The sequence below is a fragment of the Bos javanicus genome, chromosome 18, assembly GCF_032452875.1.
Source record: "Bos javanicus breed banteng chromosome 18, ARS-OSU_banteng_1.0, whole genome shotgun sequence".
Taxonomy (NCBI): Eukaryota; Metazoa; Chordata; class Mammalia; order Artiodactyla; family Bovidae; genus Bos; species Bos javanicus.
This window is the reverse complement of record NC_083885.1, coordinates 57,953,990-57,980,071: the sequence shown is the minus strand read 5'-3', so window position 1 is coordinate 57,980,071 and position 26,082 is coordinate 57,953,990. Positions and strand designations below refer to the sequence as shown.

At 47.0% G+C, this 26,082-nt stretch overlaps 1 protein-coding gene across 4 annotated transcripts in view; it reads left to right on the top strand.

Moving 5' to 3' along the window:
- Positions 1-26,082, top strand: part of LOC133229687 (zinc finger protein OZF-like) — a 59,301-nt gene that overhangs the window by 32,213 nt on the left and 1,006 nt on the right. The window contains exons 6-8 of one of the 4 annotated variants that reach the window (XR_009730619.1): positions 20,500-20,642; positions 20,740-20,888; positions 21,449-23,367. The exons of 1 other annotated variant lie outside the window; for it this stretch is intronic. The gene's annotated coding sequence lies outside the window, so the exon portion shown is untranslated. 2 more of the 4 variants (XR_009730620.1, XR_009730621.1) reach the window with 2 other exon arrangements.

The following is a 26,082-nucleotide window of genomic DNA, read 5'->3' as shown; positions in this document are numbered from 1 at the left end:
AGAGCAGTTTTACTAAATTAAAATGTCTATATATTATCACAGATTCTTTAAGTGCTAGAATCTCTGACACACGTATCCACAATACTATTTATATCCTTTATTCATTTTTGTGTGATTTCTATTTTATCTCATTGTATTTTATATAGGTGTCACCCACACTAGGCTCCCTGCCCTTTGGAACAATGATCCAGGTCAGCTAATTTTTGTATATCTGTGCACCGACAACCTGTCCTGGCATATAGTAGATGTTTAAGAAGAGTTTTTGTAATGAAATATAAGAGTTTATACCTTGGCGCTTATGACCTCAACACATACACTGAAGGATTTGGGTAATGGACTAAATAATGAACCATTTTGCATGGCTGTGTGAGCATAAGCAGACATATGCCAAGATGGCCACTCTGAGTGGCCATCTTTAATCTCTATCCTCAGAAAGGGAGTTCCTAAGGGCCCAAGACTCCCTATCAGAACTGGGAATAGTGGAGCAGATCTGTGATTAGTGCTATCACTCTGAGTTCTAACTTCATGACCCTCAGGTTCTTTTCTGAGCTGCTTCCTCCCATGATCTCATGAGAATGATTTTTGGTGACTCGATCCTGAGGCTACTCTTCCTGGTCCAGACGGGGCTTGGGGTCCTGGGAAACACCTTTCTTCTCTCAACTTATGGTTCTACATCCTGCACTGGCTGTACCCTGAAGCCCATACACTTGATTATCACCAACATGGCAGTGGCCAACTTTTTGGTTCTTCTCTTCAAGGGGATCCCCCAGATGATTTTTATCTGGGGAATGACACACATCCTGGGCAACACGGGGTGTAAACTTGTCTATTACATCCATAGACTAGCCCAAAGTCTTTCTCTCTGCACCACTTGCCTCTTGAGCAGTTTTCGGGAAATCACCATCAGCCCCAGAACTGGTGGGTGGATGAGGCTCAAGGACAGAGCTTGGAAGAACATCCTTTCTTCCTGCTTCCTTTGTTGGATCTCCAACCTGCTGATAAATGTCTTTGTCCCTATAAATTTAGAGGCTTCTCAGCATACTCACAATTCAATCAAGCTACGGGATTATGGGCTGTGTTCTTTGAAAAATCCTGAAATGTCTAGTGCTGCAAAATACACCATTATCATGACTTTCCCAGATGCTGTGTTCATGGGACTCGTGACTGGGGCCAGTGTTTATATGGTCCTTCTCCTGCATAGACACCACCAGCGAGTGAAGCATACTCACACCCTCAGAAACTGCCACAGCTTCTCTCCTGAGGCAAAAGCCGCTCAAACCGTCCGGCTTCTAGCAAGCACCTTCATTTTGTTTTACTTCACCAGTTCTCTCCTTACAATCTATAGTGTTTTTTCTAAGTCTCACCTCTGGAGGCAGCACACTACCACCTTTCTAGCTGCATGTTATCCCTCCCTGAGCCCCCTGATATTGTTGCTTCGAGATCTCCAAGCACCAAGATTCTGCTCTTAAATGGTGAAAAGAAAAAACCCCAAACAACTAATAGCCCATTCACAACAGTTTCTCTTTTCTTCACATAATCTGGTTATTCACTTATTCAAAGCAAGGATATATGGATGTCTAGCACGTGACACATACACTCAAGATACTGGAATGTATCTTGATGACAATGGAAAGATTTAGAAGACACTGACTTAACCATATAGAAGCTTTCAGCTTCACTAAGAAGGCAGACAAATAATCAAATGAATACAATTCTGTATAGGTGTTAGTATTATCTTGATGCTTTGTGATTGTTTTTTCTTTGAAACAGTTGATGAAAGTGAAGTTGGATAGACATAATTTGGGGACACATCAAAATTTTGAATGGTTTACTAGGGCAATTATTCAATTGTATTCAGGATCTTCTCCTCCAGTTAAGACTCCGCCTCCCAATGCAAGGGGCATGGATAGGTTCAATCTCTAGTTGGGGAACTTAAGTTGGGGAACTAAAGATTCCACATAATGCACAGTGTGGCCAAAAATAGTAATAATAAAATGTCTAGCTTCAATAGAAAGTTGTGATACACAAAGCACAGGAAAGTATTACTTTTTACCTTTACACAGGAAAAAAGTAATCCATAGACATTGTTACTGAGCAGTCTCATATATTAGATTTACTACACAAAGACATTAAATCAGCTATTACAAATATAGTCAAGGAACTAAAAGAAACCATCTCTGAAAAACTGAAGGAAAGTATGATAATGATGTTGCATGAAATGCAGAATATCAACAAAGAGATGATGAAAAAAGAGAGAGAGAATTTACTAGAGGGGCTTCACAGCAGATTTCAGTTGTAGAAGACAGAATAGGTAAACATGAAGATCAGTCAATAAAGATTATCCAGTGTGATAAACAGGGAAAAGTCAAAGAGAAAAAAGTGAAAAAGAAAAAGTAAACAGAGCCTCAGAAATTCATGGTACACTCTCAAGCATACTGACATATACATAATGGAAGTCCTAGAAGCAGGGGAGAGACAATAGTGGGCATAAAGAACATCTGAAGAAATAATGACAAAGGGAATTCGCAGTGGTTAGGACTCTGCACTTTCACTGCTGAGGGCCTGGGTTCAGTCTTTAGTTGAAGAGCTAAGATCCTGCAAGCCACCCAGTGTGGCAAAAAAAAAGAAAAGAAAAACTTCCAAATTTGATGAAAACAATCTATGTATACAATTAGGTCAACAAACTCCAAATAGCATCAAATTATTTTCTTCCTCAAAGGTTTTAATTTCAGGATACTAAACAGGAAACTGGTTCTTTCCAGAGATGGGTACAAAATGGGTTCTTATTGGATGAATGCTGAGAACATTTCTACAGTGATCTGAGATATAATAAATAGAAACTCTACTTTCTTCTCCAACTTCCTGCTGCACAAAAAGCAAATCACTTCCAAATCAGTTACATATCATCCAAAACCAGTCACCAGTAGCTTCTCACAAGTTTCTTATTATAAGAATGTTCTTACATATATAGAAACTCATAATACCATGGACATCCTTATACTATCACATAAATTCAATAAATGTTAAATTTTGCCATTTTGCTTTGTGTATATCTTCTAGCTATCATGTATCTATCCATCTCCCTCTGTCTTCTCTCCAATTTACTTTTGGCTGAACTATTAGTAAATTGCAGACATCACGATCCTTCACTCCCAAATACCTCAATTAGAATCTCCTACTTAAAAAAAAAAAAAAAATCGGAGAAGGCGATGGCACCCCACTCCAGTACTCTTGCCTGGAAAACCCCATGGACGGAGGAGCCTGGTGGGCTGCCGTCTATGGGGTCGCACAGAGTCCGACACGACTGAAGCATTTTAGCAGCAGCAGCAATAATAAAAATATTTTCCTACAAGCCACAAGGTCTTCATGATGCCAGTCTTTTGAGAGTGTGGTATTGGGAAAGAAAGAAGACCAGATACTGAAGAACATCTGCAAACTGAAAAGGAGAAGCCTAGTCTCAATAAGAGTTTTAGCCAAGAAAGCCACAATGAGGTTTCCTGAATCCAAAAAGGCGAAAAAAACAAATATACCATGTAAAGCAACAACAGAGCCTTCATTATATTTGAAAATCATACGACCAGGTTCAGAATCAGGCCCCCCACTATGTAAACTTGCACGTGGTTATCAGATCTTGGGACCAAACAACCACAGTCCTTTAGGTTGGTCAAATTTAAGACTGAAGTTCTCTAATGCCTGTAGAAAAAGACTAAAACAATTGAGTTCATCACTGAAGACCCAGCAGGTGAAAGAGAAGGAGATAAAGTGGTAGGTCTTAGGATAGTACTCCCTCTCTTTTTTAAGATTTTTCTTTTGTAATATTTATTTATTTGGCTGCTGAAATGCTAGATGGAAGTGCCCAAAATGAAAAACGTCAAAGAGAAAGAATCGCTTGGATTGGCGCGTTGCCGGCCTGGTCAGCCCCAGTGTCCAACTCAGCTCTCAGTAGGTCACGTGATCCAGAACGGCAACGCACAAGCCAAGATGGCAGCTCCCATCAAAACAGAAGGGCGTTGACGTGGCCATATTGCACGGCGCTAGTTCCCTCCAGGCGTCAGAAACCATCACTCCCTTCCAAAGTGGCCTGGAATGTGAGTGACAGCAGAGACCTGCCACTCACGTCAGCGGAAACGGAACTGTCAGAAGCTTGGCTTCCCCGAGCTTAAGGTCGCGGAATTGGTCTTTGACGTTACTTGAGATTTCTGCGAGTGGCTTTTAGAATCCCTCGTAGTGGAAATTCTGTGGCTTGAGATGTGGTGTGTGGTGGGTACTCATGGATGATTATTGTTTAAGGCATCCTCGGAGTTTGAAGGGTGTTGTGGGTGGTTTGGGCCGGCATCAGTCTTGGGGAGCGGGGTTGAGGAAGACACCAGAGACAGTGACAGGTCAGCTCCAGCTCGCACCTCCTAGTCCCTAAGCCCCCAGCCCCCAGACAGTGGAGACAGGCAATGGAAGAGCCAGTGATCAAGGGACCCGTCTGGGTGCTGTTGTTGAGAATAGGGCTTGGGGGTCATTCATTGGAATACCCATTGTTGGGGTTTGAGCTTCAGAGGGCCTAGTGGTCCCGATGAAAAGAGATGTCTGGAGAACCGTGAATGGGGGCAACAGTCAAGTGCAGGGTGCAGAGCTGTGTGGGTATCCTTAGGAAAGGCTGAGAGGGTTGGAGCATAGAGACCTCAGGTGGACAGATATTTGGGTGTATACTGAGCACTGGGGTACTTTCTTTCCCAACGTTTTAGACTGAAGAATTTCAAGCATACAGAAAAATTGAAAGAATAGCAAAATGTTCTGCAGTATAGCTGCCACTTAGATCCACGAATTGTTAAAATCAACAAAGGTCCGTCTAGTCAAGGCTATGATTTTTCCAGTAGTCATGTATGGATGTGAGAATTGGACTATAAAGAAAGCTGAGTGCTGAAGAATTGATGCTTTTGAACTGTGTTGTTGGAGAAGACTCTTGAGGGTCCCTTGGACTGCAGGGAGATCCAGCCAGTCCATTCTAAAGGAAATCAGTCCTCAATATTCAGTGGAAGGACTGATGTTGAAGCAGAAACTCCAATACTTTGGCCACCTGATGCAAAGAGCTGACTCATTTGAAAAGACCCTGATGCTAGGAAAGATTGAAGACGGGAGAAGGGGACGACAGAGGATGAGATGGTTGGATGGCATTGCCAACTTGGTGTACATGAGTTTGAGTAGACTCCGGGAGTTGGTGATGGACAGGGAGGGCTGGCGTGCTGCAGTCCATGGGGTCGCAAAGAGTCAGACACGACTGGGCAACTGAACTGAACTGCCGTAAATATATGTTTATGTGTGTGTGAGGCAGCCAGTGTACACATGTGTTTGTAAGCGCTTGAAATCAAATGAATCCTAGCTTTTTATGTCAGTTTTTCCACTAGTTTGTCTGACTTTAGATAAAGTGTCAAGTTCTATAAGTCTGTTTTCCCATTTGAATAAATCAATTTCTACCTCACCAGTCCTCCTGAAGGCTCCATCTTCCTGACCTCCTGCCTGCATGCTCAGTCACTTAGTCATGTCATGAAGCCATGCAAAGCCATGAAGACCCAGAAAAGCCAATAAATAGTTATTTTTTTTAAAAAAGCTAGTGCAGTTGACCTTTGAACAGTGCAGGGTTTAGAGGTGCTGATCCCCTATGCATTTGGGAATCCATATATAACTTGATTCCCTCAGAACTTAACTACTAATAGATTTCTGTTGACCAGAAGCTTTACCAATAACATAAACAGTTGACTAACTCCGTATTTTTTATGTTTTATATACTAGAGAAAAGAAAATGTTATTAAAGTCATAAGGGGAAATTCCCTGGCAATCCAGTGGTTAGGATTCTTACACTCTTACTGTTGAGAGCCTGGGTTCAATCCCTGTAACACCCCACAAGCCAGGAAGTGTGGTCAAAACAAAACAAACAAAAAACACCTATGGTGATAGGCTGATTCGCAGTTTCTCCAACAATGAAAGAGAAGCAAAGTTATAAATCAGAAAACTAACACATTAATTTTATACTAAATATCACCCATCTTAGGCCTATGTAAGGATAGTCTGTCCACTTCCAGTCTTGCACATGATATTCTGCATGATGAATACTTAGGCAATGATAATGGTGATGACATAAAACGTCTCACAGTTCTTGCTATCTCATTATTAGATGCAGAGAAGGCAGTGGCACCCCACTCCAGTACTCTTGCCTGGAAAATCCCATGGACAGAGGAGCCTAGTAGGCTGCAACCCATGGGGTCATGAAGAGTCGGACACAACTGAGCAACTTCACTTTTCACTTTCCTGCATTGGAGAAGGAAATGGCAACCCACTCCAGTGTTCTTGCCTGGAGAATCCCAGGGACAGGGGAGCCTGTTGGGCTGCCGTCTATGGGGTTGCACAGAGTTGGATATGACTGAAGCGACTTAGCAGCAGCAGCAGCATTTTTAGATAACTGAGTACTACTCAGAAACTTTTATATACAGAGTGGATAAACAAGGGCCTACTGTATAGCACAGGGACCTCTATTCAATACCCTGTGATAAACCATAGTAGAAAAGAATATGAAAAAGACTGTATCTGTATGTATAACTGAATCACTTTGCTGTACAGCAGAAATTAATGCAACATTGTAAATCAGTTCTACTTCAGTAAAAAAAAAAAAATTTTTTTTTTAAAGAATGCATGTTTAACCATTAACAGAGTAGAAGCAGGATGTGTGTCTTCCAAACCAGTCAAGGGCAAAAGTAAAGAGCAAAAATAGAATGACTAAAAAATATTGTGAACCCAAAGAAAGGCTAATAAGCAGAGTACAGGGAATACCTCAGAGATATTGCAGGTTTTTTCCAGATCACAACAATAAAGACAATATTGCAATAAAGTGAATCACATAAAAGTTTTGACTTCCAAGTGCATATAAAAGTTATGCTTGGGGAGTTATTTGGTGGTCCAGTGGTTGGTTAGAACTAGGCGCTTTCATTGCCATGGCCCTGGTTTTAATACCTGGTCAGGGAACTAAGATCCTGCTATCATGGCAAAAAAAAAAAAGTTATGTTTACATTATACTGTAGTGGGTTAAGTGTGCAACGGTATTATACCTTAAAAAGCAATTTACATACCTTGAGATTGAAATATGTTTTTTGCTTATCTGAAGAAATTATGTATAAATATAACTAAATCACTTTGCTGTATACCTGAAATAATATTGTAAATCAACTATACTTCAATTAAAAATGATTTTTCACTAAAAAAAATACTAACCATCACCTGAGACTTCAGCAAGTCATAATTTTCTTTTCAATTGCAACATCAAAGATCACTGATCACAAGGACTTCTCTGGCAGTCCAGTGGTTAAGACTTCAGGCTTCTACTGCTGGGGGTGAGGGTTCGATCCCTGGTCGGGGACCTGAGATCCTACATACCACACAGCACAGACAGAAGAAAAAAAAGTCACAGATCGCCATAAAGTGTATAATAATAATTTTCATCTGTCTAGTAACAGTAAGTTTTCGGGTGAGGTAAGGGCCGGTCTCCTGAAATACATTCCAGGTAAGGATATTGGGATTTCTTGGAAGGTTATTTATTCTGGAGGTCCCTGAAAACTCACTCTGGAGAAGCTGACGGAGACTGTAAGGTTCTCCTGAGGCTCTCTTAGTGACATTTAGCAAAACCTCAATCATGTGTCCTAGCTCCAAGCAAGCACTAGGTGGGAGTGAGTGAAGGTCGCTCAGCCGTGTCCGACTCTTTGTGACCCCATGGACTATACAGTCCATGCAATTCTCCAGGCCAGAATACTGGAGTGTGTGGCCTTTCCCTTCTCCAGGGGATCTTGCCAACCCAGGAAATGAACCCAGGTCTCCCACATTGCAGGCAGAGTCTTTACCGGCTGAGCCACCAGGGAAGCCTAGGTGGAAACTGAGTTCTGAGTTTTCATCTGCTCTTGGGACAAAGCAAGGTGACGTGAGTACCATCATCAGGTCACACCAGAGCTGTTTCACTTTTGCTGTCTTTTGATCCTTCGGGTTTCTAATTAGTCTGCTTTATTGGTTTTTATCTTTTGGTCAGGACATGAGTCATATGGGATCTTAGTTCCCTGACCAGGGTTGAACCCATGCCCTCTGTAGTGGAACTGCAAGATCTTAATCACTGGACTGCCAGGGAAGTCCCTAACCTGTATTTTTTAAAAGTACCTCCCCGGCTTTCCCTGGTGGTAAAAAATCCACCCGACAGTATAGGAGACAGGGGTTCAGTCCCTGGTCCGGGAAGATCCCACAGGCCAGGAGCAACTAAGCCCGTGCGCCACAACTATTGAGCCTGTGCTCTAGAACCCGGGAGCTGCAACGCCTGAAGCCCATGGGTCTTAGAGCCTGTGCTCCTCAACAAGAGAAGCCAAAGCGATGAGAAGCCTGCTACCACACCTAGAGAGTAGCCCCCGCTCTCCGTGAGTAGGGACAAGTCCATGCAGGAAGGAAGTTCCAGCACAGCCAAAAATAAATAACGTAATTAATTAGTTAAAAAAAAAATACCCCCCCCAGGCAATTTTGATGGAGCAGCATCGGCTGTAAATCAGCTTTTGGGAAACAGTTACCTGGATGGTATTTGCCACCTGGAGGGGCATGAGATGGGAATGTGAGGGGGGAAAACACAGTTGAACAATCCACAGCGTCCCCAGGTTATAAAACATTTACCTAGGTTCTCTCTTATCTTGTAGCCGTGGTAACTCTTAGGGTGGGATGAGATGCTTGAGAGATCTCCAGTCTCTGGAATGTACATTCTGGAATGAAGGGGACTTCCTAGATTACTTTAAAAAAAAAAGTTCCTTGGATAAACAAGGTCTTATTGTATTGCACTATTCTGTGATAAACCATAAAGAGAAAGAAAAAAAAAAGTTTCTCGTTCAGATGCACTTAGAGATTCACTCTAGAAGCTCCCATGGAAAATAATTTAACTCTCCTAAACATTCTCTCCCAATGAAGTCAGAGTGCTGTGCTTGTTATTCAATCGCTAAGTTGTGTCCAACTCTTTGCGACCCCATGGACTGCAGCATGCCAGGCTCCTCTGTCGTTCACTATCTCCCAGACTTGGCTCAGATTCATATCCATTGAGTCAGTGATGTTATCTAACCATCTCATCCTCTGTCACCTCCTTCTCCTTTTGCCTTCAATCTCTCCCAGCATCAAGATCTTTTCCAATGAGTGGGCTCTTCACATCAGGTGGCCAAAGTTTTGGAGCTTCAGCTTCAGAGAACTGAGGGTGAGGCGACTCATATTTCCCTGCTTTGTGTCTTAGGAGCCACCAGGTGGCGCTTGGTTCCTAACGAGTTAGTTTTCATTACCCATTGGGACAAACTGAGTGACACCACACCAAACCGAGTCATGCCCGGATTGTTTACTGCTGCTGCCTTCTGACTCCTCAGCTCTCCCCGTCCTAATTATGAATTGATGTGATACAACAGTTGCATCTCATTGCTTGGAAGGAATGCTCAAACTACCGCACAATTGCAGTCATCTCACACGCTAGTAAAGTAATGCTCAAAATTCTCCAAGCCAGGCTTCAGCAATATGTGAACCATGAACTTCCAGATGATCAAGCTGGTTTTAGAGAAGGCAGAGGAACCAGAGATCAAATTGCCCACATCCGCTGGATCATGGAAAAAGCAAGAGAGTTCCAGAAAAACATCTATTTCTGCTTTATTTACTATGCCAAAGCCTTTGTGTGGATCACAAGAAACTGGAAAATTCTGAAAGAGATGGGAATACCAGACCACCTGATCTTGAGAAACCTATATGCAGGTCAGGAAGCAACAGTTAGAATTGGACATGGAACAACAGACTGGTTCCAAATAGGAAAAGGAATATGTCAAGGCTGTATATTGTCACCCTGCTCATTTAATTTATATGCAGAGAACATCATGAGAAATGCTGGGCTGGATGAAGCACAAGCTGGAATCAAGATTGCTGGGAGAAATATCAATAATCTCAGATATGCAGATGACACCACCCTTAATGGCAGAAAGTGAAGAAGAACTAAAAAGCCTCTTGATGAAAGTGAAGGAGGAGAGTGAAAAAGTTGGCTTAAAGCTCAACATTCAGAAAACTAAGATCATGGTATCTGGTCCCATCACTTCAGGGGAAATAGATGGTGAAACAGTGGAAACAGTGTTAGACTTTATTTTTGGGGCTCCAAAATCACTGCAGATGGTGACTGCAGCCATGAAATTAAAAGATGCTTACTCCTTGGAAGGAAAGTTATGACCAACCTAGACAGCATATTCAAAAGCAGAGACATTACTTTGCCAACAAAGGTCTGTCTAGTCAAGGCTATGGTTTTTCCAGTGGTCATGAATGGATGTGAGAGTTGGACTGTGAAGAAGGCTGAGCGCCGAAGAATTGATGCTTTTGAACTGTGGTGTTGGAGAAGACTCTTGAGAGTCCCTTGGACTGCAAGGAGATCCAACCAGTCCATTCTAAAGGAGATCAGTCCTGGGTGTTCTTTGGAAGGACTGATGCTGAAGCTGAAACTCCAGTACTTTGGGCATCTCATGTGAAGAGTTGACTCATTGGAAAAGACTCTGATGCTGGGAGGGATTTGGGGCAAGAGGAGAAGGGGACGACAGAGGATGAGATGGCTGGATGGCATCAGCGACTCGATGGACATGAGTTTGAGTGAACTCCAGGAGTTGGTGATGGACAGGGAGGCCTGGCGTGCTGGGATTCATGGGGTCGCAGAGTCGGACACAACTGAGCGACTGAACTGAAAGGATGGCTGAAAAACCTATTGTTTTAGGCAGATGAATTTTTACCCACATCTGGCCACAAGGAAGAGGCATGAATATTGAGCGGGAAGCTGCCAGTCTATACCTCATCCTACCCTTTTGTCTACCCAGCATCTTTATGTATTCTTGTCCTCAAATAGAAGTAGACCCATCCTTCCTAAAGAGGACAGCGCCAAAGTTTTATTTTGGAATTTTAGACTCAATCAGGTCTAGAAGTCACTCAGTCGTGTCCTACTCTTTGCAACCCCAAGGACTATACAGCCCATGCAATTCTCCAGGCCAGAATACTGGAGTGGGTAGCAGCTCCCTTCTCCAGGGGATCTTCCCAACCCAGGGATCAAACTCAGGTCTCCCACATTGCAGGCATATTCTTTACCAGCTGAGCCAACTTCGTGGTTAGTATTCTATACGTCACTTTGACGACAAAGGTTCATATAGTCAAAGCTGTGTTTTTTTCCAGTAGTCATGTACAGGTATGAGAGTTGGACCATAAAGAAGGCTGGGCGCCAAAGAATTGATGCTTTCAAATTGCAATGCTGGAGAAGACTCTTGAGAGTCCCTTGGAAAGCAAGGAGATCAAACCAGTCAATCCTAAAGGAAATCAACCCTGAATATTCATTGGAAGGATGGATGCTGAAACTCAACCTCCAATACTTTGCCCACCTGATGCAAACAGAAGACTCATTGGAAAAGATCCTGCTGCTGGAAAAGAATGAGGGCAGGAGGAGAAGGGGGAGACAGAGGATGAGATGGGTGGATGGCATCACCAACTCAATGGACATGAGTTTGAGCAAACTCCGGGAGATAGTGATGGACAGGGAAGCCTGGCATGCTGCAGTCCATGGGGTTGCAAAGAGTCGGACACGACTTAGTGACTGAACAAAAATAGCTAGTTCATGTTGTTGTACAGCAGAAATTAGCACAGTATTGTAAAGCAATCATACTCCAATTAAAAGAATACTGGAGAGGATATTCAACAGGTGCTATTGTATTGCAACCAAGGCCAGTGGGTGGGGATAGTAAGAGTTCCCTGCCCTGGCGGCCCCTTTGGAAGCACTTATTCTCTTTCAAGCCTCCTAGTTTGCTGTCTCGTCTTTATTGTTGTGATTTAGTCGCTAAGTCATGTCTGACTCTTTTGTGACCCCATGGGCTGTGGCATGCCAGGCTTCTCTGTCCAGGGGATTTCCCAGACAAGAACACTGGAGTGGGTTGCCATTTCCTTCTCCAGGCAGGGATGGAGCCCTCGTCTCCAGCACTGGCAAGTGGATTCTTTACCACTGAGCCACCAGGGAAGCCTCTTGACTTTATTAGTTGTTCCTTATTTTCCATAGCCACATCTTAGTTGGGCATTGAAGAGTTTACATTTCTTGGAAATTAAAATGCTTTTCTAGGAGTCAAGAGTGCAAATGAGATGGGTAAACTTCTTTGCATTGAAAATGCAAAAACTTTAGGGGTGACATGAAGGGAGAGAAGATGATGGAGGAAAAACAGTGGAGTGGGTGAAGGACGTTTGATAACAAGACCAGGTGATACTCATTTTGAGTTCTTTCTTTTGCCAGTGCATTAAGAATGCACATTACACAATGAAGGGCAATTTGTGAGTGATCTTTTGCAGAAAGCAAGGGAAAACACCAAGTCCTTTTGCAGATTGATTTATTTCAAAACAAAGTGGTCAGACAACAAGTTAGGCAGGGTACTTTGCCTGGCACAGGGGTTGACCTTGCCTGAAACAATGCATTCTTTGCTAATAATCCCCACCTCCTTGCCCACTACCTCCACCTTTAAAAACCTTTCCTTTCCTGCGGCTCAGTGAAGTTCCTTTCCATTTGCTAGATGGGATGCTGTCTGATTCATGAGTTGTTTGAGCAAGCCAGTTTGATCTTTAAATCACTCAGTTGGATTTGTGTTGTTTAACAGCACAGAAGACCTTTTGTTCAGACCTCACCCTATGTGTCTCTAGCCGTTGATTCATATCCTCTGTAATAACCCAGTAATGTCGTGAATAAATGGGTGTCCAGAGTTCCCTGAGCTGCTCTAGCAAATTAATAAACCCAGAGAGGAGATGCCACAGGAAACTCTGGTTTATAGTCAGTCAGAAGCACAGGTGACTATCTGGAGTTGGGATCAGCATGTGAAGTGGGGGAGAGAGCAGTCTTGAGGGGACTGAGCCCTTCTTAACCTGATGGAACCCAATGTGGACTCTAGACCGCGTCAGAACTGAACTGTAGGGATGGGCTTCTGCAAACAGGTGCCAAGTAAAATGTTGGAGACAGAGTTTGGGGTGAAGCAGAAAAGAGTAGCTTTATTGCTTTGCCAGGCAAAGGGGACCACAGTGTGTGTGTGTGTGTGTGTGTGTGTGTGTAGGATGTCTGGAAGGGGGCACTGGGAACATTCTGCTTCTCTGGGTGCTGGTTCTTCAGAGGTGTTGAAATTGTGAATGTTGAATCAGTTCAGTTCAATTCAGTCGCTCAGTCATGTCTGGCTCTTTGTGACCCTATGAACAGCAGCACGCCAGGCCTCCCTGTCCATCACCAACTCCCGGAGTCCACCCAAACCCATGTCCATTGAGTCGGTAATGCTGTCCAACCATCTCATCCTCTGTCGTTCCTTTCTCCTCCTGCCCTCAATCTTTTCCAGCATCAGGGTCTTTTCCAATGAGTCAGCTCTTCGCATGAGGTGGCCAAAATATTGGAGTTTCAGCATTAGCATCAGTCCTTCCAATGAACACCCAGGACTGATCTGCTTTAGGATGGACTGGTTGGATCTCCTTGCAGTCCAAGGGACTCTCAAGAATATTGAATAAGTGGAACATTTATGACATGCGCAATGGCCTGTGTGTATATTACATTTCTGTGAAAATTTTACTGAGAGAGGAAAAAGGAGGGAGAGGGGAGAGAGGTGAGAGATGGAGAGAGAAGCGAAGGAGTGAGGGAGAGGAGATGGAGGAAAGAAAAAGGGAGAGAGAAAAAAAGAGAGGGAGGGACAGAGGGCTGGAGAAGGGAGGAAGGGGTGGAAGAAGCATTCCTGGAGCAGCGAATGTAAAGGGCAGTGAGTTTTAGCATCTTCCGCAGCTGAACGGATGACACGGGGTGAGTGGATACAGGCATTCAGTCGAGTCCCTGAAAATACTTTCTTATCCTTCCCCATCCCCGCCCCATCCACACACCTGGAGGTTGGGAGAAACACCAGCACCACAGACAGAAATAGCCGAGTTCCAAGCACAATCACCAGTGACCTGGGGCAGCTGGACAGCACCCGAGGCAGAGAGGCCATTGTGGACAAGGGTCCTCTGTTGTCAAGACTATTTCCAGGGGCTGGAACTGGCCTCCGTCTCCCAAGCCTCAAAGTAGCCAGGGCGCATGACTCCTGGGACTCTGACATGACGGCCACCTGTGTCTGTCCCCCTCCCACCCACCCACTCATATATGAGAGGGGGCAACACCGGCCATATGTTGAGATGGCTCATGATGGCTTCCAGACAGCCGTTAACATTTCAGGAATTTTATGAGCCACTATTAGAAATCAATCCTGTAGAGACATCTCTGGTGGTCCCATGGCTAAGACTCCTTGCTCCCAACGCCAGGAACCTGGGGTTCAACCCCAGCTTAGGGAACTAGATCTCACATGCAGCAACTAAAGATCCTGCACGCATGCCTCCAGGAAGATCGGAGATCCTGGGCGCCGCGACTAAGACCCAGTGCTGCCAATAAATAATTTTTAAAAATTAAATGTTTTTTAAAAAAGAAATCAGTCCTATAAACTTACAATGAATAAGTGATAGTCAAAACAAAGGTAACAAATTCTCAGATTCAGCCCTTCCTAATTACTTTGTTACATTTCGATGGACTCTTGAAGTTTCAACATCCATATTCCGTGTTTCACGTGTTTCACGTTTCCCTCTTATTAACATAAACAAAGATACCAACAGACACTCACATCATCGGTTGTAAGAAGTAGCAAGTTGCCCAGAAACCACCATGGTATGGAATTTACAGTAGAGTGTTGTGTGTTGAAGTCTGATTTGTAAGCTGTCTGCTTTGTTGTTGTTTTTGTTTAGTTGCTAAGTCGTGTCCAACTGTTTTTTGACCCCAAGGACTATTAGCTCACCAGGCTCCTCTGTCCATGGGATTCTCCAGGCAAGAATACTGGAGTGGGTTACCGTGCCCTCCTCCAAGGGATCTTCCCAGCCCAGGGATCGAACCCGAGTCTCCCGCACTGGCAGGTGGATTCTTTACCACTGAGCCACCAGGGAAGCCCCAGAGTATCTGCTACATATCATTTATAATCAGTAAAATTTATCGTAAACATACATATTTATACACAGACCTACTTTTTTCCCTTGAGAGCTGGCTGTTAACGTTTATCAGCATACCACAGTCCAGACAGCACCTGTGCTTGGGATTCTGGAAGAGCTGCATTCAAACCTTGGCTCTGTTAGTACTTGTATGACCCTAGAGACCTCATCCCCACTTTTTTGAACTTCAGTTTTTCTCTTCTTTAATATGGAAGCTATTATAACTGAGGTCGATGTTTTGCTGGAGCTAATGTCATATACGGACGTGAGAGACCATAAAGAAGGCCGAGTGCTGAAGAATTGATGCTTTCAAACGGTGGTACTGGAGATGACTGTTGAGATTCCCTTGGACTGCAAGGAGATAAAACCAGTCAATCCTAAAGGCAATCAATCCTGAATATTCATTGGAAGGACTGATGCTGAAGCTGAAGCTCCAATACTTCGGCCACCTGATGTGAAGAGCTGACTCATTGGAAAAGACCCTGATGTTGGGAAAGATTCAGGGCAGGAGGCGAAGGGGGCGGCAGAGGATGAGATACTTGGATGGCATCATAGACTCAGTAGACATGAATCTGAGCAAACTCAGGGAGATGGTGAAGGATGGAAAAGCCTGATGTGCTGCAGTCCATGGGGTCGCAAAGAGTCACTGAGTGACTGAACAACAACGTTGAATATGAAGTGGATACGTATGTATCCCATGCGGACTTGGCATGTATCGCGGCACCCTCCACGGTATGGCTATTTCGACTTGCTGGAGACAAGCCTGTTCTCCCTCTTGCCTTTTCAGCCCTCTGAGGTCCAGACCACAATGACGTGGCCCTTCCCCCTCCTCCCCACAGCCTTCCTTCCTCTGGCCCCACCCTTTGGCAGTCAACACAGGGGCAAATCCTTCAGCAGAATTTACTGTGACTCCTCAGACCTGGGGAGGGAAGCAAGGGGACACCTTTCCTGTAACCCATTCTGGTCCCTGCTGCCTGAGAAGAGGACGATCCCCGTGAGCTTCTCCAGGGCAAAGACCAGTTCCTGGTTTACTGCAGGCCAGGCATCACGCTGATGTGTTGGTCTGCTAGGACTGTTGTAACTCATGACCACAAGCCGGGTGGGTTCAAACCACAGAAATGTATTCTCTCACAGCTCTGGGGCCTAGAAGTCTGAAATCAAGGTGTGTGTGGGGTGGGGAGGGGTTCTTCCTGATAGTTCTCAGGGAGATCCGTTTGAGACTTCCTCCTCCTTTCTAGTGGTTCCCAGCAATCCTTGATGCGATGAATTGTAAGCCCCGCTCCTCCAAATTCTTAAGTTGAAGTTCTAACCATCCAGCACCTCTGAATGTGACCTTATTTGGATATGAGGTTGTTGCCTATATAGTCATTTCAGTTAAGCTGAGGTCATCATGAAGTCTGGTCAGCCCTTAGTATGACCAGATGTCCTTAGGAAAAGGGGAACCAGCACATAGATGCACACGCAGGGTGAACGTCATGTGAAGATGAGATTTGGGTGATGCTTCTACAAAACGAGGGAGACAGAGGTTGCCAGCAAACCACCAAAAACTCAAGAAGAAGGCCCAAAAAGACTCAGAGCCTTCAGAGTCACAGTTCAGCTCAGTCGCTCAGTCATGTCTGACTCTGCGACCCCATGGACCCAGCACGACAGGCTTCCCTGTCCAACACCAACTCCCGGAGCTTGCTCAGACTCACGTCCATCCAATTGGATGGTGATGTCATCCAACTATCTCATTCTCTGGCCCCCTGTACTCCTGCCTTCAGTCTTTCCCAGCATCAGGGTCTTTTCCAATGAGTCAGTTTTTCACATCAAAGGTGGCCAAAATATTGGAGCTTCAGCTTCAGCATCAGCCCTTCAAATGAATATTCAGGACTGATTTCCTTTAGGATGGACTGGTTGGATCTCCTTGCAGTCCAAGGGACTCTCAAGAGTCTTCTCCAACACCATAGTTCACAGTTCAGAGTCACAACCTGACGAAAACCTTGACCTCAGCCTTCCAGCCTCAAGATCTATGGGGCAGCAACTTTCTCTTGTTTTTAGCCAAAAGGTTGCGGTAAGCTATACAGAAGTCCTGGAAAATGAATACGCTTGGCTGACAGACACATCCCTCCAATTTCTACCTCTGTCTCCACATCACCTTCTCCTTTGCATCTCCTATTTACTAATCTCCCTCAGCCTTACTCTTTTTTTTTTTTTTAATTTGGTCACTCATTGTTTTTAAAATTTTATTACTGGAATATAGTTGCTTTCAATGTTGTGTCAGTTTCTGCTCTACAACAACGTGGATCAGCTGTATGAATACATATATCCCCTCCCTCTTGAGCCCCCTCCGCCAGCACCCCCATCCCACCCCGCTAGGGCATCACAGAGCCCCAGGCTGAGCTCCCTGTGTTACACAGCTCCCTGTTTTAAACACGGTAGTGCATATATGTTAATACCACTCTCTCAACTCATCCCACCTTCTCCTTCCCTGTTGTGTCCGCAAGTCTGTTCTCTACGTCGGCGTCTCATTTCCTGCCCTGCATAAGGTCCGTCTGTATTTCTAGAGTCCATATATTACACATTAAGATACGATAATTCTTTTTTATTGGAGTATAACTGCTTTACGATGTTGTGTCAGTTTCTGCTGTACAACAACGTGAATTAGCTGTATGAATACACATATCCCCTCCCTCTTGAACCTCCCTCTACTCCTCCCCCCATCCCACCCCTCTAGGGCATCACAGAGCCCCAGGCTGAGCCCCCTGTGCTATAACAGCAGCTTCCCTCTAGCTATCTGTTTCACACGTGGTAGTGTCTGTATCTCCATGCTACTCTCCCAATTCGTCCCACCCTCCCCTCCCCCCGTGTCCATATGTCCTTTCTCTATGTCTGCGTCTCTATTTCTGCCTTGGAAATAGGTTCATCTGTGCCATTTTTCTAGATTTCATATACATGCATTAACGTATGTGCCTCACTCTTGTAAGGATTCCGGCATTGGATTTAGGTAGGGGTGATCTCAGGTAAAACTACTTAACCTCATCACACTCACAAAGACTTTTCCCACCTGAGGTCACACTCACAGGTACAGGGGGTGAGGACTCTGGGGTGGGGGGGCTACCAGTCACCCCAGTCACACTCACAGGTACAGGGGGTGAGGACTCTGGGGTGGGAGGCCACCAGCCACCTCAGGATACCTGGGGACTCAACCCTCTCATGAAACTGCACTCCAAAATGATGTCCGAGGCGGGAAACTGAGGCTATGAGTGAACAAATCACTTTTCCAAACCCATACATATCAGTCGGATGTGGGCTTAGAATACAGGTTCCTCCAGCATGCTGCAAGTCCTGAAGCTGGTCGCCTACAGCCTGTACTGCCCAACAAGAGACGCGCCGCAGTGAGAAGCCCAGGACCCGGACTAGGGCACAGCCGCCGCTCGCCCCAGCTAGAGAACAGCCCACGCATAGCAACAAAGACCCCGTGCAACCAGAAACGAATTCATTAATTTAAAATAAAGATTTTCCTTCCCTTTTTAATTTTTTTTTTTTTCTTAAAAAGACAGACTTCCCTGGTGGTCTAGTGGTTGAGTCCCCCTGCCAATGCAGGGGACACAGGTTCGAGTCCCGATCCGGGAAGATTCCACAGGCCTCCGAGCAACTAAGCCCATGAGCCACAACTACTGAACCTGTGGGCCTAGGGCCCTCGCTCCGCACTAAGAGAATGACGGCAGTGAGAAGCCTGAGGACCACAGTGAAAAGTAGTCCTGGCTCACTGCAACTAGGGAAAAGCTCGCAGCAAGGAAGACCCAGCACAGCCAAAATTAAATAATTGTTTCTAAAAAAAAGAATACAGGTTCCCTCCAACCTATTGCTCTTCCATGCTCTGTCCCACAGGAGGCCTCGGTAACAGTGTTTGACGAGTGAGTGAGTGTGCTGTGCTTAGTGGCTCAGTTGTGTTCAACTCTGTGTGACCCCATGGACTGCAGCCCACCAGGCTCCTCTGTCCATGGGATTCTCCAAGCAAGAATACTGGAGTGCGTTGCCATTTCTTACTCCAGGGGATCTTCCCGATCCAGGGATGGAACCCAGGTCTCCCGCATTGCAGGCAGATTCTTTACCATCCGAGCCAGGATGAAGCAAATTACTCACAGGCCCAGAAAGCAATCTTGTGCAACTATTTCCTGTAAATAACAAATTATCCGTGAGTTTGGGAGCTCATTTAAGGCAGTTTCTGGGCTTGGGACCTCCAGCTGTCTGCAGAACATTGAGTGTATCAAGACCTTAGTTTCTTTATTAGTAAAATGAGGATTATAATACTTGCTTCAAAAGGTTTTCAAAGCAGTTAAATGAGGGTAAGCACATAGATCAATGCTAAGCATGAAACAGGAGCCTGGGGAGGGTGCAGAGGTAATGCCACTTCAGAAATCATTTTTTCCCTAGTCAGATGGTTCTCAAAGTTCACACAGTCTAAGAACCCTGTAGGGTTTTTTTGTTTTTTTTGTGTTTTTTTTTTGCCACACTGCACAGCTTACACGATCTCAATTCCCCAACCAGGGATTGAACCCAGGTCACAAAGTGAGAGCCTGGAATCCTAACCATTAGGTCACCAGGGAACACCCTGATGTTTTGTTGTTCAGTCACTAAGTCACGTCAGACTCGTTCCAACCCTGTGGACTGCCGCACACCAGGCTTCCCTGTCCTTCATTGTCTTTGCTCAAACTCATGTCCATTGAGTCGGCGATGCCATCCAACCATCTCATCCTCTGTCGCCCCCTTCTCCTCCTGTGTTCTATCTTTCCCAGCATCAGGGTCTTTTCCTATGAGTCAGCTCTTTCCACCAGTTGGCCCAAGTATTGGAGCTTCAGCTTTAGCATCAGTCCTTCCAATGAATATTCAGGGTTGATTTCCTTTAGGATGGACTGGTTGGATCTCCTTGCAGTCCAAGGGACTCTATGGGGCATATGTTTGAGTCATTTGCGGGGTCCTGAGCTCACTGAGTCAGAATATATTGGAGCAAGGCCCAGAAATCTGTATTTTTAGCAAATGCACACAGTGGACACTCTGAGGCCCCTAGACCACTCTGTAGGATGCTTGGATGGATGGTAAGAGCAGACATTAGAGCAAGTTTCTGGGTCTGAGCTTTGGGTGCCTTCCGTCATCTGGTCTGATCCCCAGGTCTGTGCTGAGGTTGCCAGGGGAAGGTCGGGGGCCCACCTGTTGCAGCCTGAGGCAGTCATGCAGCCACTCAGCTGTGGCTGGCTCAGGAACAGCTAAAACTCACTTCCAATTCCATACGCTCTCCTAACCTGTAGGGCTGTCAGTGAGGGACAACTCGCGTGTGCGTACTCAGTCATGTCTGGCTGTTTGCAACCCCATAGACTGTAGCCTGCCAGGCTCCTCTGTCCATGGAATTCTCCAGGCAAGAATACTGGAGTGCATTGCCATTTCCTTCTCCAGGGTTGGATGGAACCTGCGTCTCTTGCATCTCTAGTATTGCAGGTGGATTTTTTACCCCTGAGGCATGAGGGAAGCATGGGGGACAACTTGAGATGTTCCCATTTTACAGATGCAGAAAGAGAGGCTCAGGGACTCAAGAACACGTAAGTGGCCGGCTCCCACCTGGGGGGCCCAGGCAGTCCCTCCTGGTCCCCATCATCCTGTCTTCTGACTCCGATCATTGTGTTTCTCTCCTGGGAGGCTCTTCAGGCCCTGGTGTGTGTGGAGGCACGGGCAGGACTCAACGTGGACAGTGGGAACATTGCTCGGGAAGGGAGCCAGGGAGGCACAGAACCAAAGTCATATGTTCAGAGTGACCCGGCTCCAACAGCTCTGTCAGAGCTCAGAAGGTGATGGACTCAAAGGGCCAGGGGTCCAGGACTCCTCTTCAGCACGCAGGAGTGCAGATCCTCAATGCCTCCTCCCTCAGTCCCAGGGGTCCCGACCCCCAGCGCCCTCCCCCCTCAGACCCAAGAGTCCTCCTCCCTCAGCCCCTCCTCCCTCAGAGCGGGGGTCCAGGCCCCCAGCCCCTTCTCCCTCCAGTCCTCCCCCCGGGTGGACAGGCCTCCTGTCCACCGGCCTCTGCTGTCCCCGGGCTGCATCCCTCTGACCAGGAACCAGCTCCTCCCATGCCTCAGTCTCCATCTCTCAAGATGAGACTCCTCTCTTGTTTTCCTGGAAGAGGAGAGAGCTGCTGACCTGGGAAGCCTGGCCCTGTAGCTGGGCGGGGGCGGTGGGGGGTGGGGATGGGGGGGCAGGGGGGTGCGGATGTCTGCAGCTGGAGGGAGGGTTACAGCCTGACTGGGCGGCCCTCTCCTCAGGCCTCAGAGGTCCCCCAGCTTCTCCCAAGGGTGGAGGGCGGACCTGTGGCCATCATCCCCTTCCCTCTGCCCTCCCCTCCCTCTCCCAGGATTTCGGCAGAATCTGGAGGCCTAGGTGTTTCCCAGAACGCAGCTGAGTGGGAGGAATGGCCAGCGGAACCAACTGCAGCCTGTCCAGGGCTGAGCTCAGAGCGCTGGGACCTAGGCCCGGAACTCCTAGAAGGCCACATGCTTCCGGATTCAGATCCTCACTCATTCTGGGAAGCCTTGCCCAGGGTCCCACCTTCCTGGGAACACCTCCTCCCATCCCTCCAGAGCTGCGGGTAGCTGGGGGGTCCTCAGCTCTGGGCTTTCTCCCCCTCAACCCCTCATGTTCCCATCTCCCCCCATCTCCCCCCATCTCCCTCCTCCTCCTCTGCCCTCCTCCTTACCCCTCCCTCTCCCTTTCCCTCCTCTCCTTCCCTCCTTTCCCTCCTGTCCCCTCCCCCTTTTCCTCCTCTTCTTTCTCTTCCGTTTTTTATTTTTCTTTCTTTGACAGCACCCAGAGGCTTGTGGGATGCAGCATTGTAGTTGCCCAACCACGGATGGAACCCCAGCCCTTGGCTGTGAAAGCATGAAGGCCTAACCCCTGGGCCACCAGGGAATTCCGTCTTCTTCCTCTTTGCTGCCTCCACCCAGCGTTCTGACTCTCCATCCCAGTCTCACTCACTCATTCACCCCGTATTTCTCCATCCAACACCTGCTACACAACAGGTACCAGTCCAGACCCAAGGAAACGGAGTCATCAACAACGCAAAGGCCACTGTCTGTGAGCAGCTCGCATTCCAACAAGGGAGAGGCAGGTTATACAGGAAAGAGACTCCATGGACAAGTTATGCTTTATATAGAAGTATATGCTGTGGGGAAAAAAGAGCATTAGAGGGCAGTGAGATCCAGGAGACCCAGAGTGGGACAGCTTTCTGTATTAAATAGGGTGGTCAGGCTAACCAGCATCCCTCCCCTCCTCTCTTCCCCCTCCTCCCCTCCCTCCCCTCCTCCCTCCCCGCCTCCCTTCCCTCCTTCCCTACACTCCTCTTCTTCCTCTTCCCTCCCCTCCTCCTCCCTCTCTTCCTTTCTCCTCTGACTCTCAGTGTCTAAATTCTCCTAAAGCACTTCCCTCCCACCCAGGACCCCTTGCAGAGAAGTCATTCGCCTGGACTAAAGCATTTAACAAAATGCTTCTTCACAGACTTCTTCAAGCTGACTCCCTAGGCCCAGCACCCTCCCTAGTTCTGAAGGGAGGCAAATATTGTCAGAAGGAGCTCAGAAAGAGGACTTCCCTGCTGGTTCAGTGGTTAAGACTCTGAGCTGCCAATGCAGGGGGCACAGGGGCACTAAGACCCACTAAGATCCCACATGCCCTGCAGTGTGACCGAACTATTAACATTTAAAAAATTTTTTTTAAAGAAGGAGCTCACGAAATATGTTTCTAATGAGCAGTCTTGTTTAAGAACAACTGGACTAGATGATGATCATTTACTTTTATCTAGTTTGTTTCACTTTTTCTATTTCTTACTCAGTGCTCCCATCTCATTTAGTTTGTTTTCCAACTTCTCCGTCTCTTCTCTTTTTTTTTTATGTTGTTTCTCAAGCATTTATGCAATAGAAAAGTTTTTGCATTCATATATAAATAATATGTATAATATATGTATTTTAGAAAGCTTATGAATTTTTACCTAACTAAAAAATTTATGACATTTTGATTCCACTTGTTTGACTTCGTATGAGTAGAATGCTAGATTTCTAACTAAAAAATATGCAAAAAACAAACAAGGAGCTCAGACAAAAAGGGTCAGTCTGTCCGCCCCCACACCTCTGTCTGCCTCCCTCTCTGAGCCACCCTCAGGGCTTCCCCTCTGGCCTCTGCTCCCCCAGCTCTGCAGGTCCCCGATGCTCCTCCAGACCCGCAGCTGCTGCCTGCATCCCAGCTCACATTCCACGCTCTCTTCCTCCCAGAGAAGATCCTGAGGTGAACCCGCCACGTATACCCCCTGGCCAAACACCCCTAGTCTCTCCATTCCCTGTGTCCCTCACAGGCACCCAGAGCGGACCCTGTCCCTCTCCTGCCCCCAGCCCTCCCCTGGCTCCCCAGCACCCAGGACAAAGTCCCAGCCTCTGAAGCTGGCATTCAAAGCCCTGCCCAGGGTGGACTGTGTTATGTAGCCAGCCCTGTGCTTCACCCTTTCAGCTTCCGCAACATCAACTCTCAGGTACTTTCCTGACTGTCTAGGATGTTCTTTGCCTCGGATGCCCTTCTTGTTCCATCTTTCAACCCCCAGCCCCCTTACCCTGACTAACTCCTCCACACTCAAGGACTCAGCTCCTCCAGGATATCACCTCCTCCAGGAAGCCCTCCCTGACTCTCCTGCTGGGTTTGTGCATCCTTGCTCGAACTGGTCTGTGATCCTCTGTTTATACAGCTGTCTTCTCCACCAGATTGGCATCTCCTCAAGGGCAGGGCCCGGGCTGAGTCATTTCTGTGTGCCAGGCATCGCCCAGCTGAGAGCCCAGCCCCACCAGGAGCTGGGGGCAAAGGAGATGTCCCTCCAGTGAGCACATGTCCTTCCCACTGCCTTTTCTCTGCTTCGGCCTTATGGTCTCCCCGCTTTCACTCTTTCCGTCCTGTGTTCTGTAAACCACACCCTGAGTTTTTCGATGATGATGGAAATCTTGGGAGGGTCACTGTGGACCCAGGGCAGGGACCCAAGGGCCACCATTGGAGTGGCGGATTCTGGGAGAGATGGCTGTTAGTGAGGGGAGCAGGGGGTGGTCCTGCCACTGTCAGCCCCAGCCTCCTGTGCAAGTGCCCATTTTATCTGTCCTTGTCTTTCAGCTCTTGGCTTGGCTGTTTCCAGCCTTGGTCATCTCTCCCTGCAAGGAATTCTGGGAGACTGGACATTTAGGTCCGAAGGAGGAGAGCATTAGGGTCCTGAACTCTTGGATCCAAGGCAGGAAAGGCTGGGGTCCTGGACCCCTGGGTCTGAGGGAGGAGGGGCTGGGGGCCCCAAATCCTGGGTCCTGGAGAAAGACACCACTGGGTCTAAAGTCCTGGTCCCTCCTTCCTCGTCCGCACTCTGGTTTTAGAAACAGCTGGTTTTATACAGCTGCTCCACCCGGGCAGGGCGGGGTGGGGGCTGGGCAGCCAAATGCCCAGCTTCTGAGTGGAGCCCGGGCTCCCCCAGCCTCCCCCCGGGGTAGAGGGATTGCCCTCCCCTCATGCTCTGGGCTGGGCTCCCATCGGAGGACCCATCACCCAGACACGGCCAGACACCAGGCTGCGGCTGGGCTCCCAGCAACCGCGTCAGAGACGCCCTGCCCTGGAGAAGGGGCGGGGTACCCCTAACTCGGGGCCTGAAGTAGCCTTATTCTCCCTGACAGCCAGGCTCAGGCAGAGGCCCAAACTGGCCAGGGCTCCCCCACACCCTGCCTGTCTGGGGAAACTCAGGGAGCGAGAAGTTGGCACCTTGCAGGGGAAAGTGCCAGAACAGGCGGGGAGAGATGGAGCAGCAGGGAGATACGAGGACCTGGAGACAGGAAAACAGAGACAAACAGTGTGAGAGAGAGTGTGAGTCAGAGAGAGACACACACACACAGAGCCTCGGAGATACACAGAGATGCAGAGAGACTTAGAGAGGAGACACACACACACAGATGGACAAACAGACAGACGAACACACAGACAAAGGAGAAACAGGCAGCCACTGAGAGGATCCAGGAGAAACAGAGAATCAAAACTGGGAGACAGGAAAAAACAGAGTTAAGGATCCAGATAGAATCAGAGAGAAGGTGACAGACGTACGAAAAGAGAGACAGGGGCAGAGAGGAACCCACAGAGAGCGAGGAGTAGAGAAAGAGAGGAAAGGGAAAAGAGAGAGAGAAAGAGGCAATAGAATAAGGAAGTCGGGAGGTGCGGAGTCAGAAATTAAGAGACAGAAAGATGCAAACCCAGAAGAAAGCAAGTAGAAATGGACACACACACATACACAGAGGGAGCCACAGAGAGAGACTGGAAGACAGAGAGAAAGAACCAGACAGACAGACAGAGAAACAAAGCCAGGGAGAAAGACACAAAGTGTGAGATTTAAAGAAAGACAGATCTAAAGAGAGAAGAGATGGTCAGGCACACAGAAACATAGGGTCACAGAGAGATGTTAGCAGTTAGGGTTAGGGTTAGCAGAGAGAATTCAGTTCAGTTCAGTTGCTCAGTCATGTCCGATTTTTTGCGACCCCATGAACCGCAGCACGCCAGGCCTCCCTGTCCATAACCAACTCCTGGAGTTTACCCAAACCCATGTCCATCGAGTTGGCATCCAACCATCTAATCCTCTGTCGTCACCTTCTCCTCCTGCCCTCAATCTTTCCCAGCATCAGGGTCTTTTCAAATGAGTCAGCTCTTCACATCAGGTGGCCAAAGTATTGGAGTCTCAGCTTCAACATCAGTCCTTCCAATGAACACCCAGGACTGCTCTCCTTTAGAATGGACTGGTTGGATCTCCTTGCAGTTCAAGGGACCCTCAAGAGTCTTCTCCAACACCACAGTTCAAAAGCATCAATTCTTCAGTGCTCAGCTTTCTTTATAGTCCAAGTCTCACATCCATACATGACCACTGGAAAAAACATAGCTTTGATTCGGTGGACCTTTGTTGACAAAATGTCTCTGCTTTTTAATATGCTGTCTAGGTTG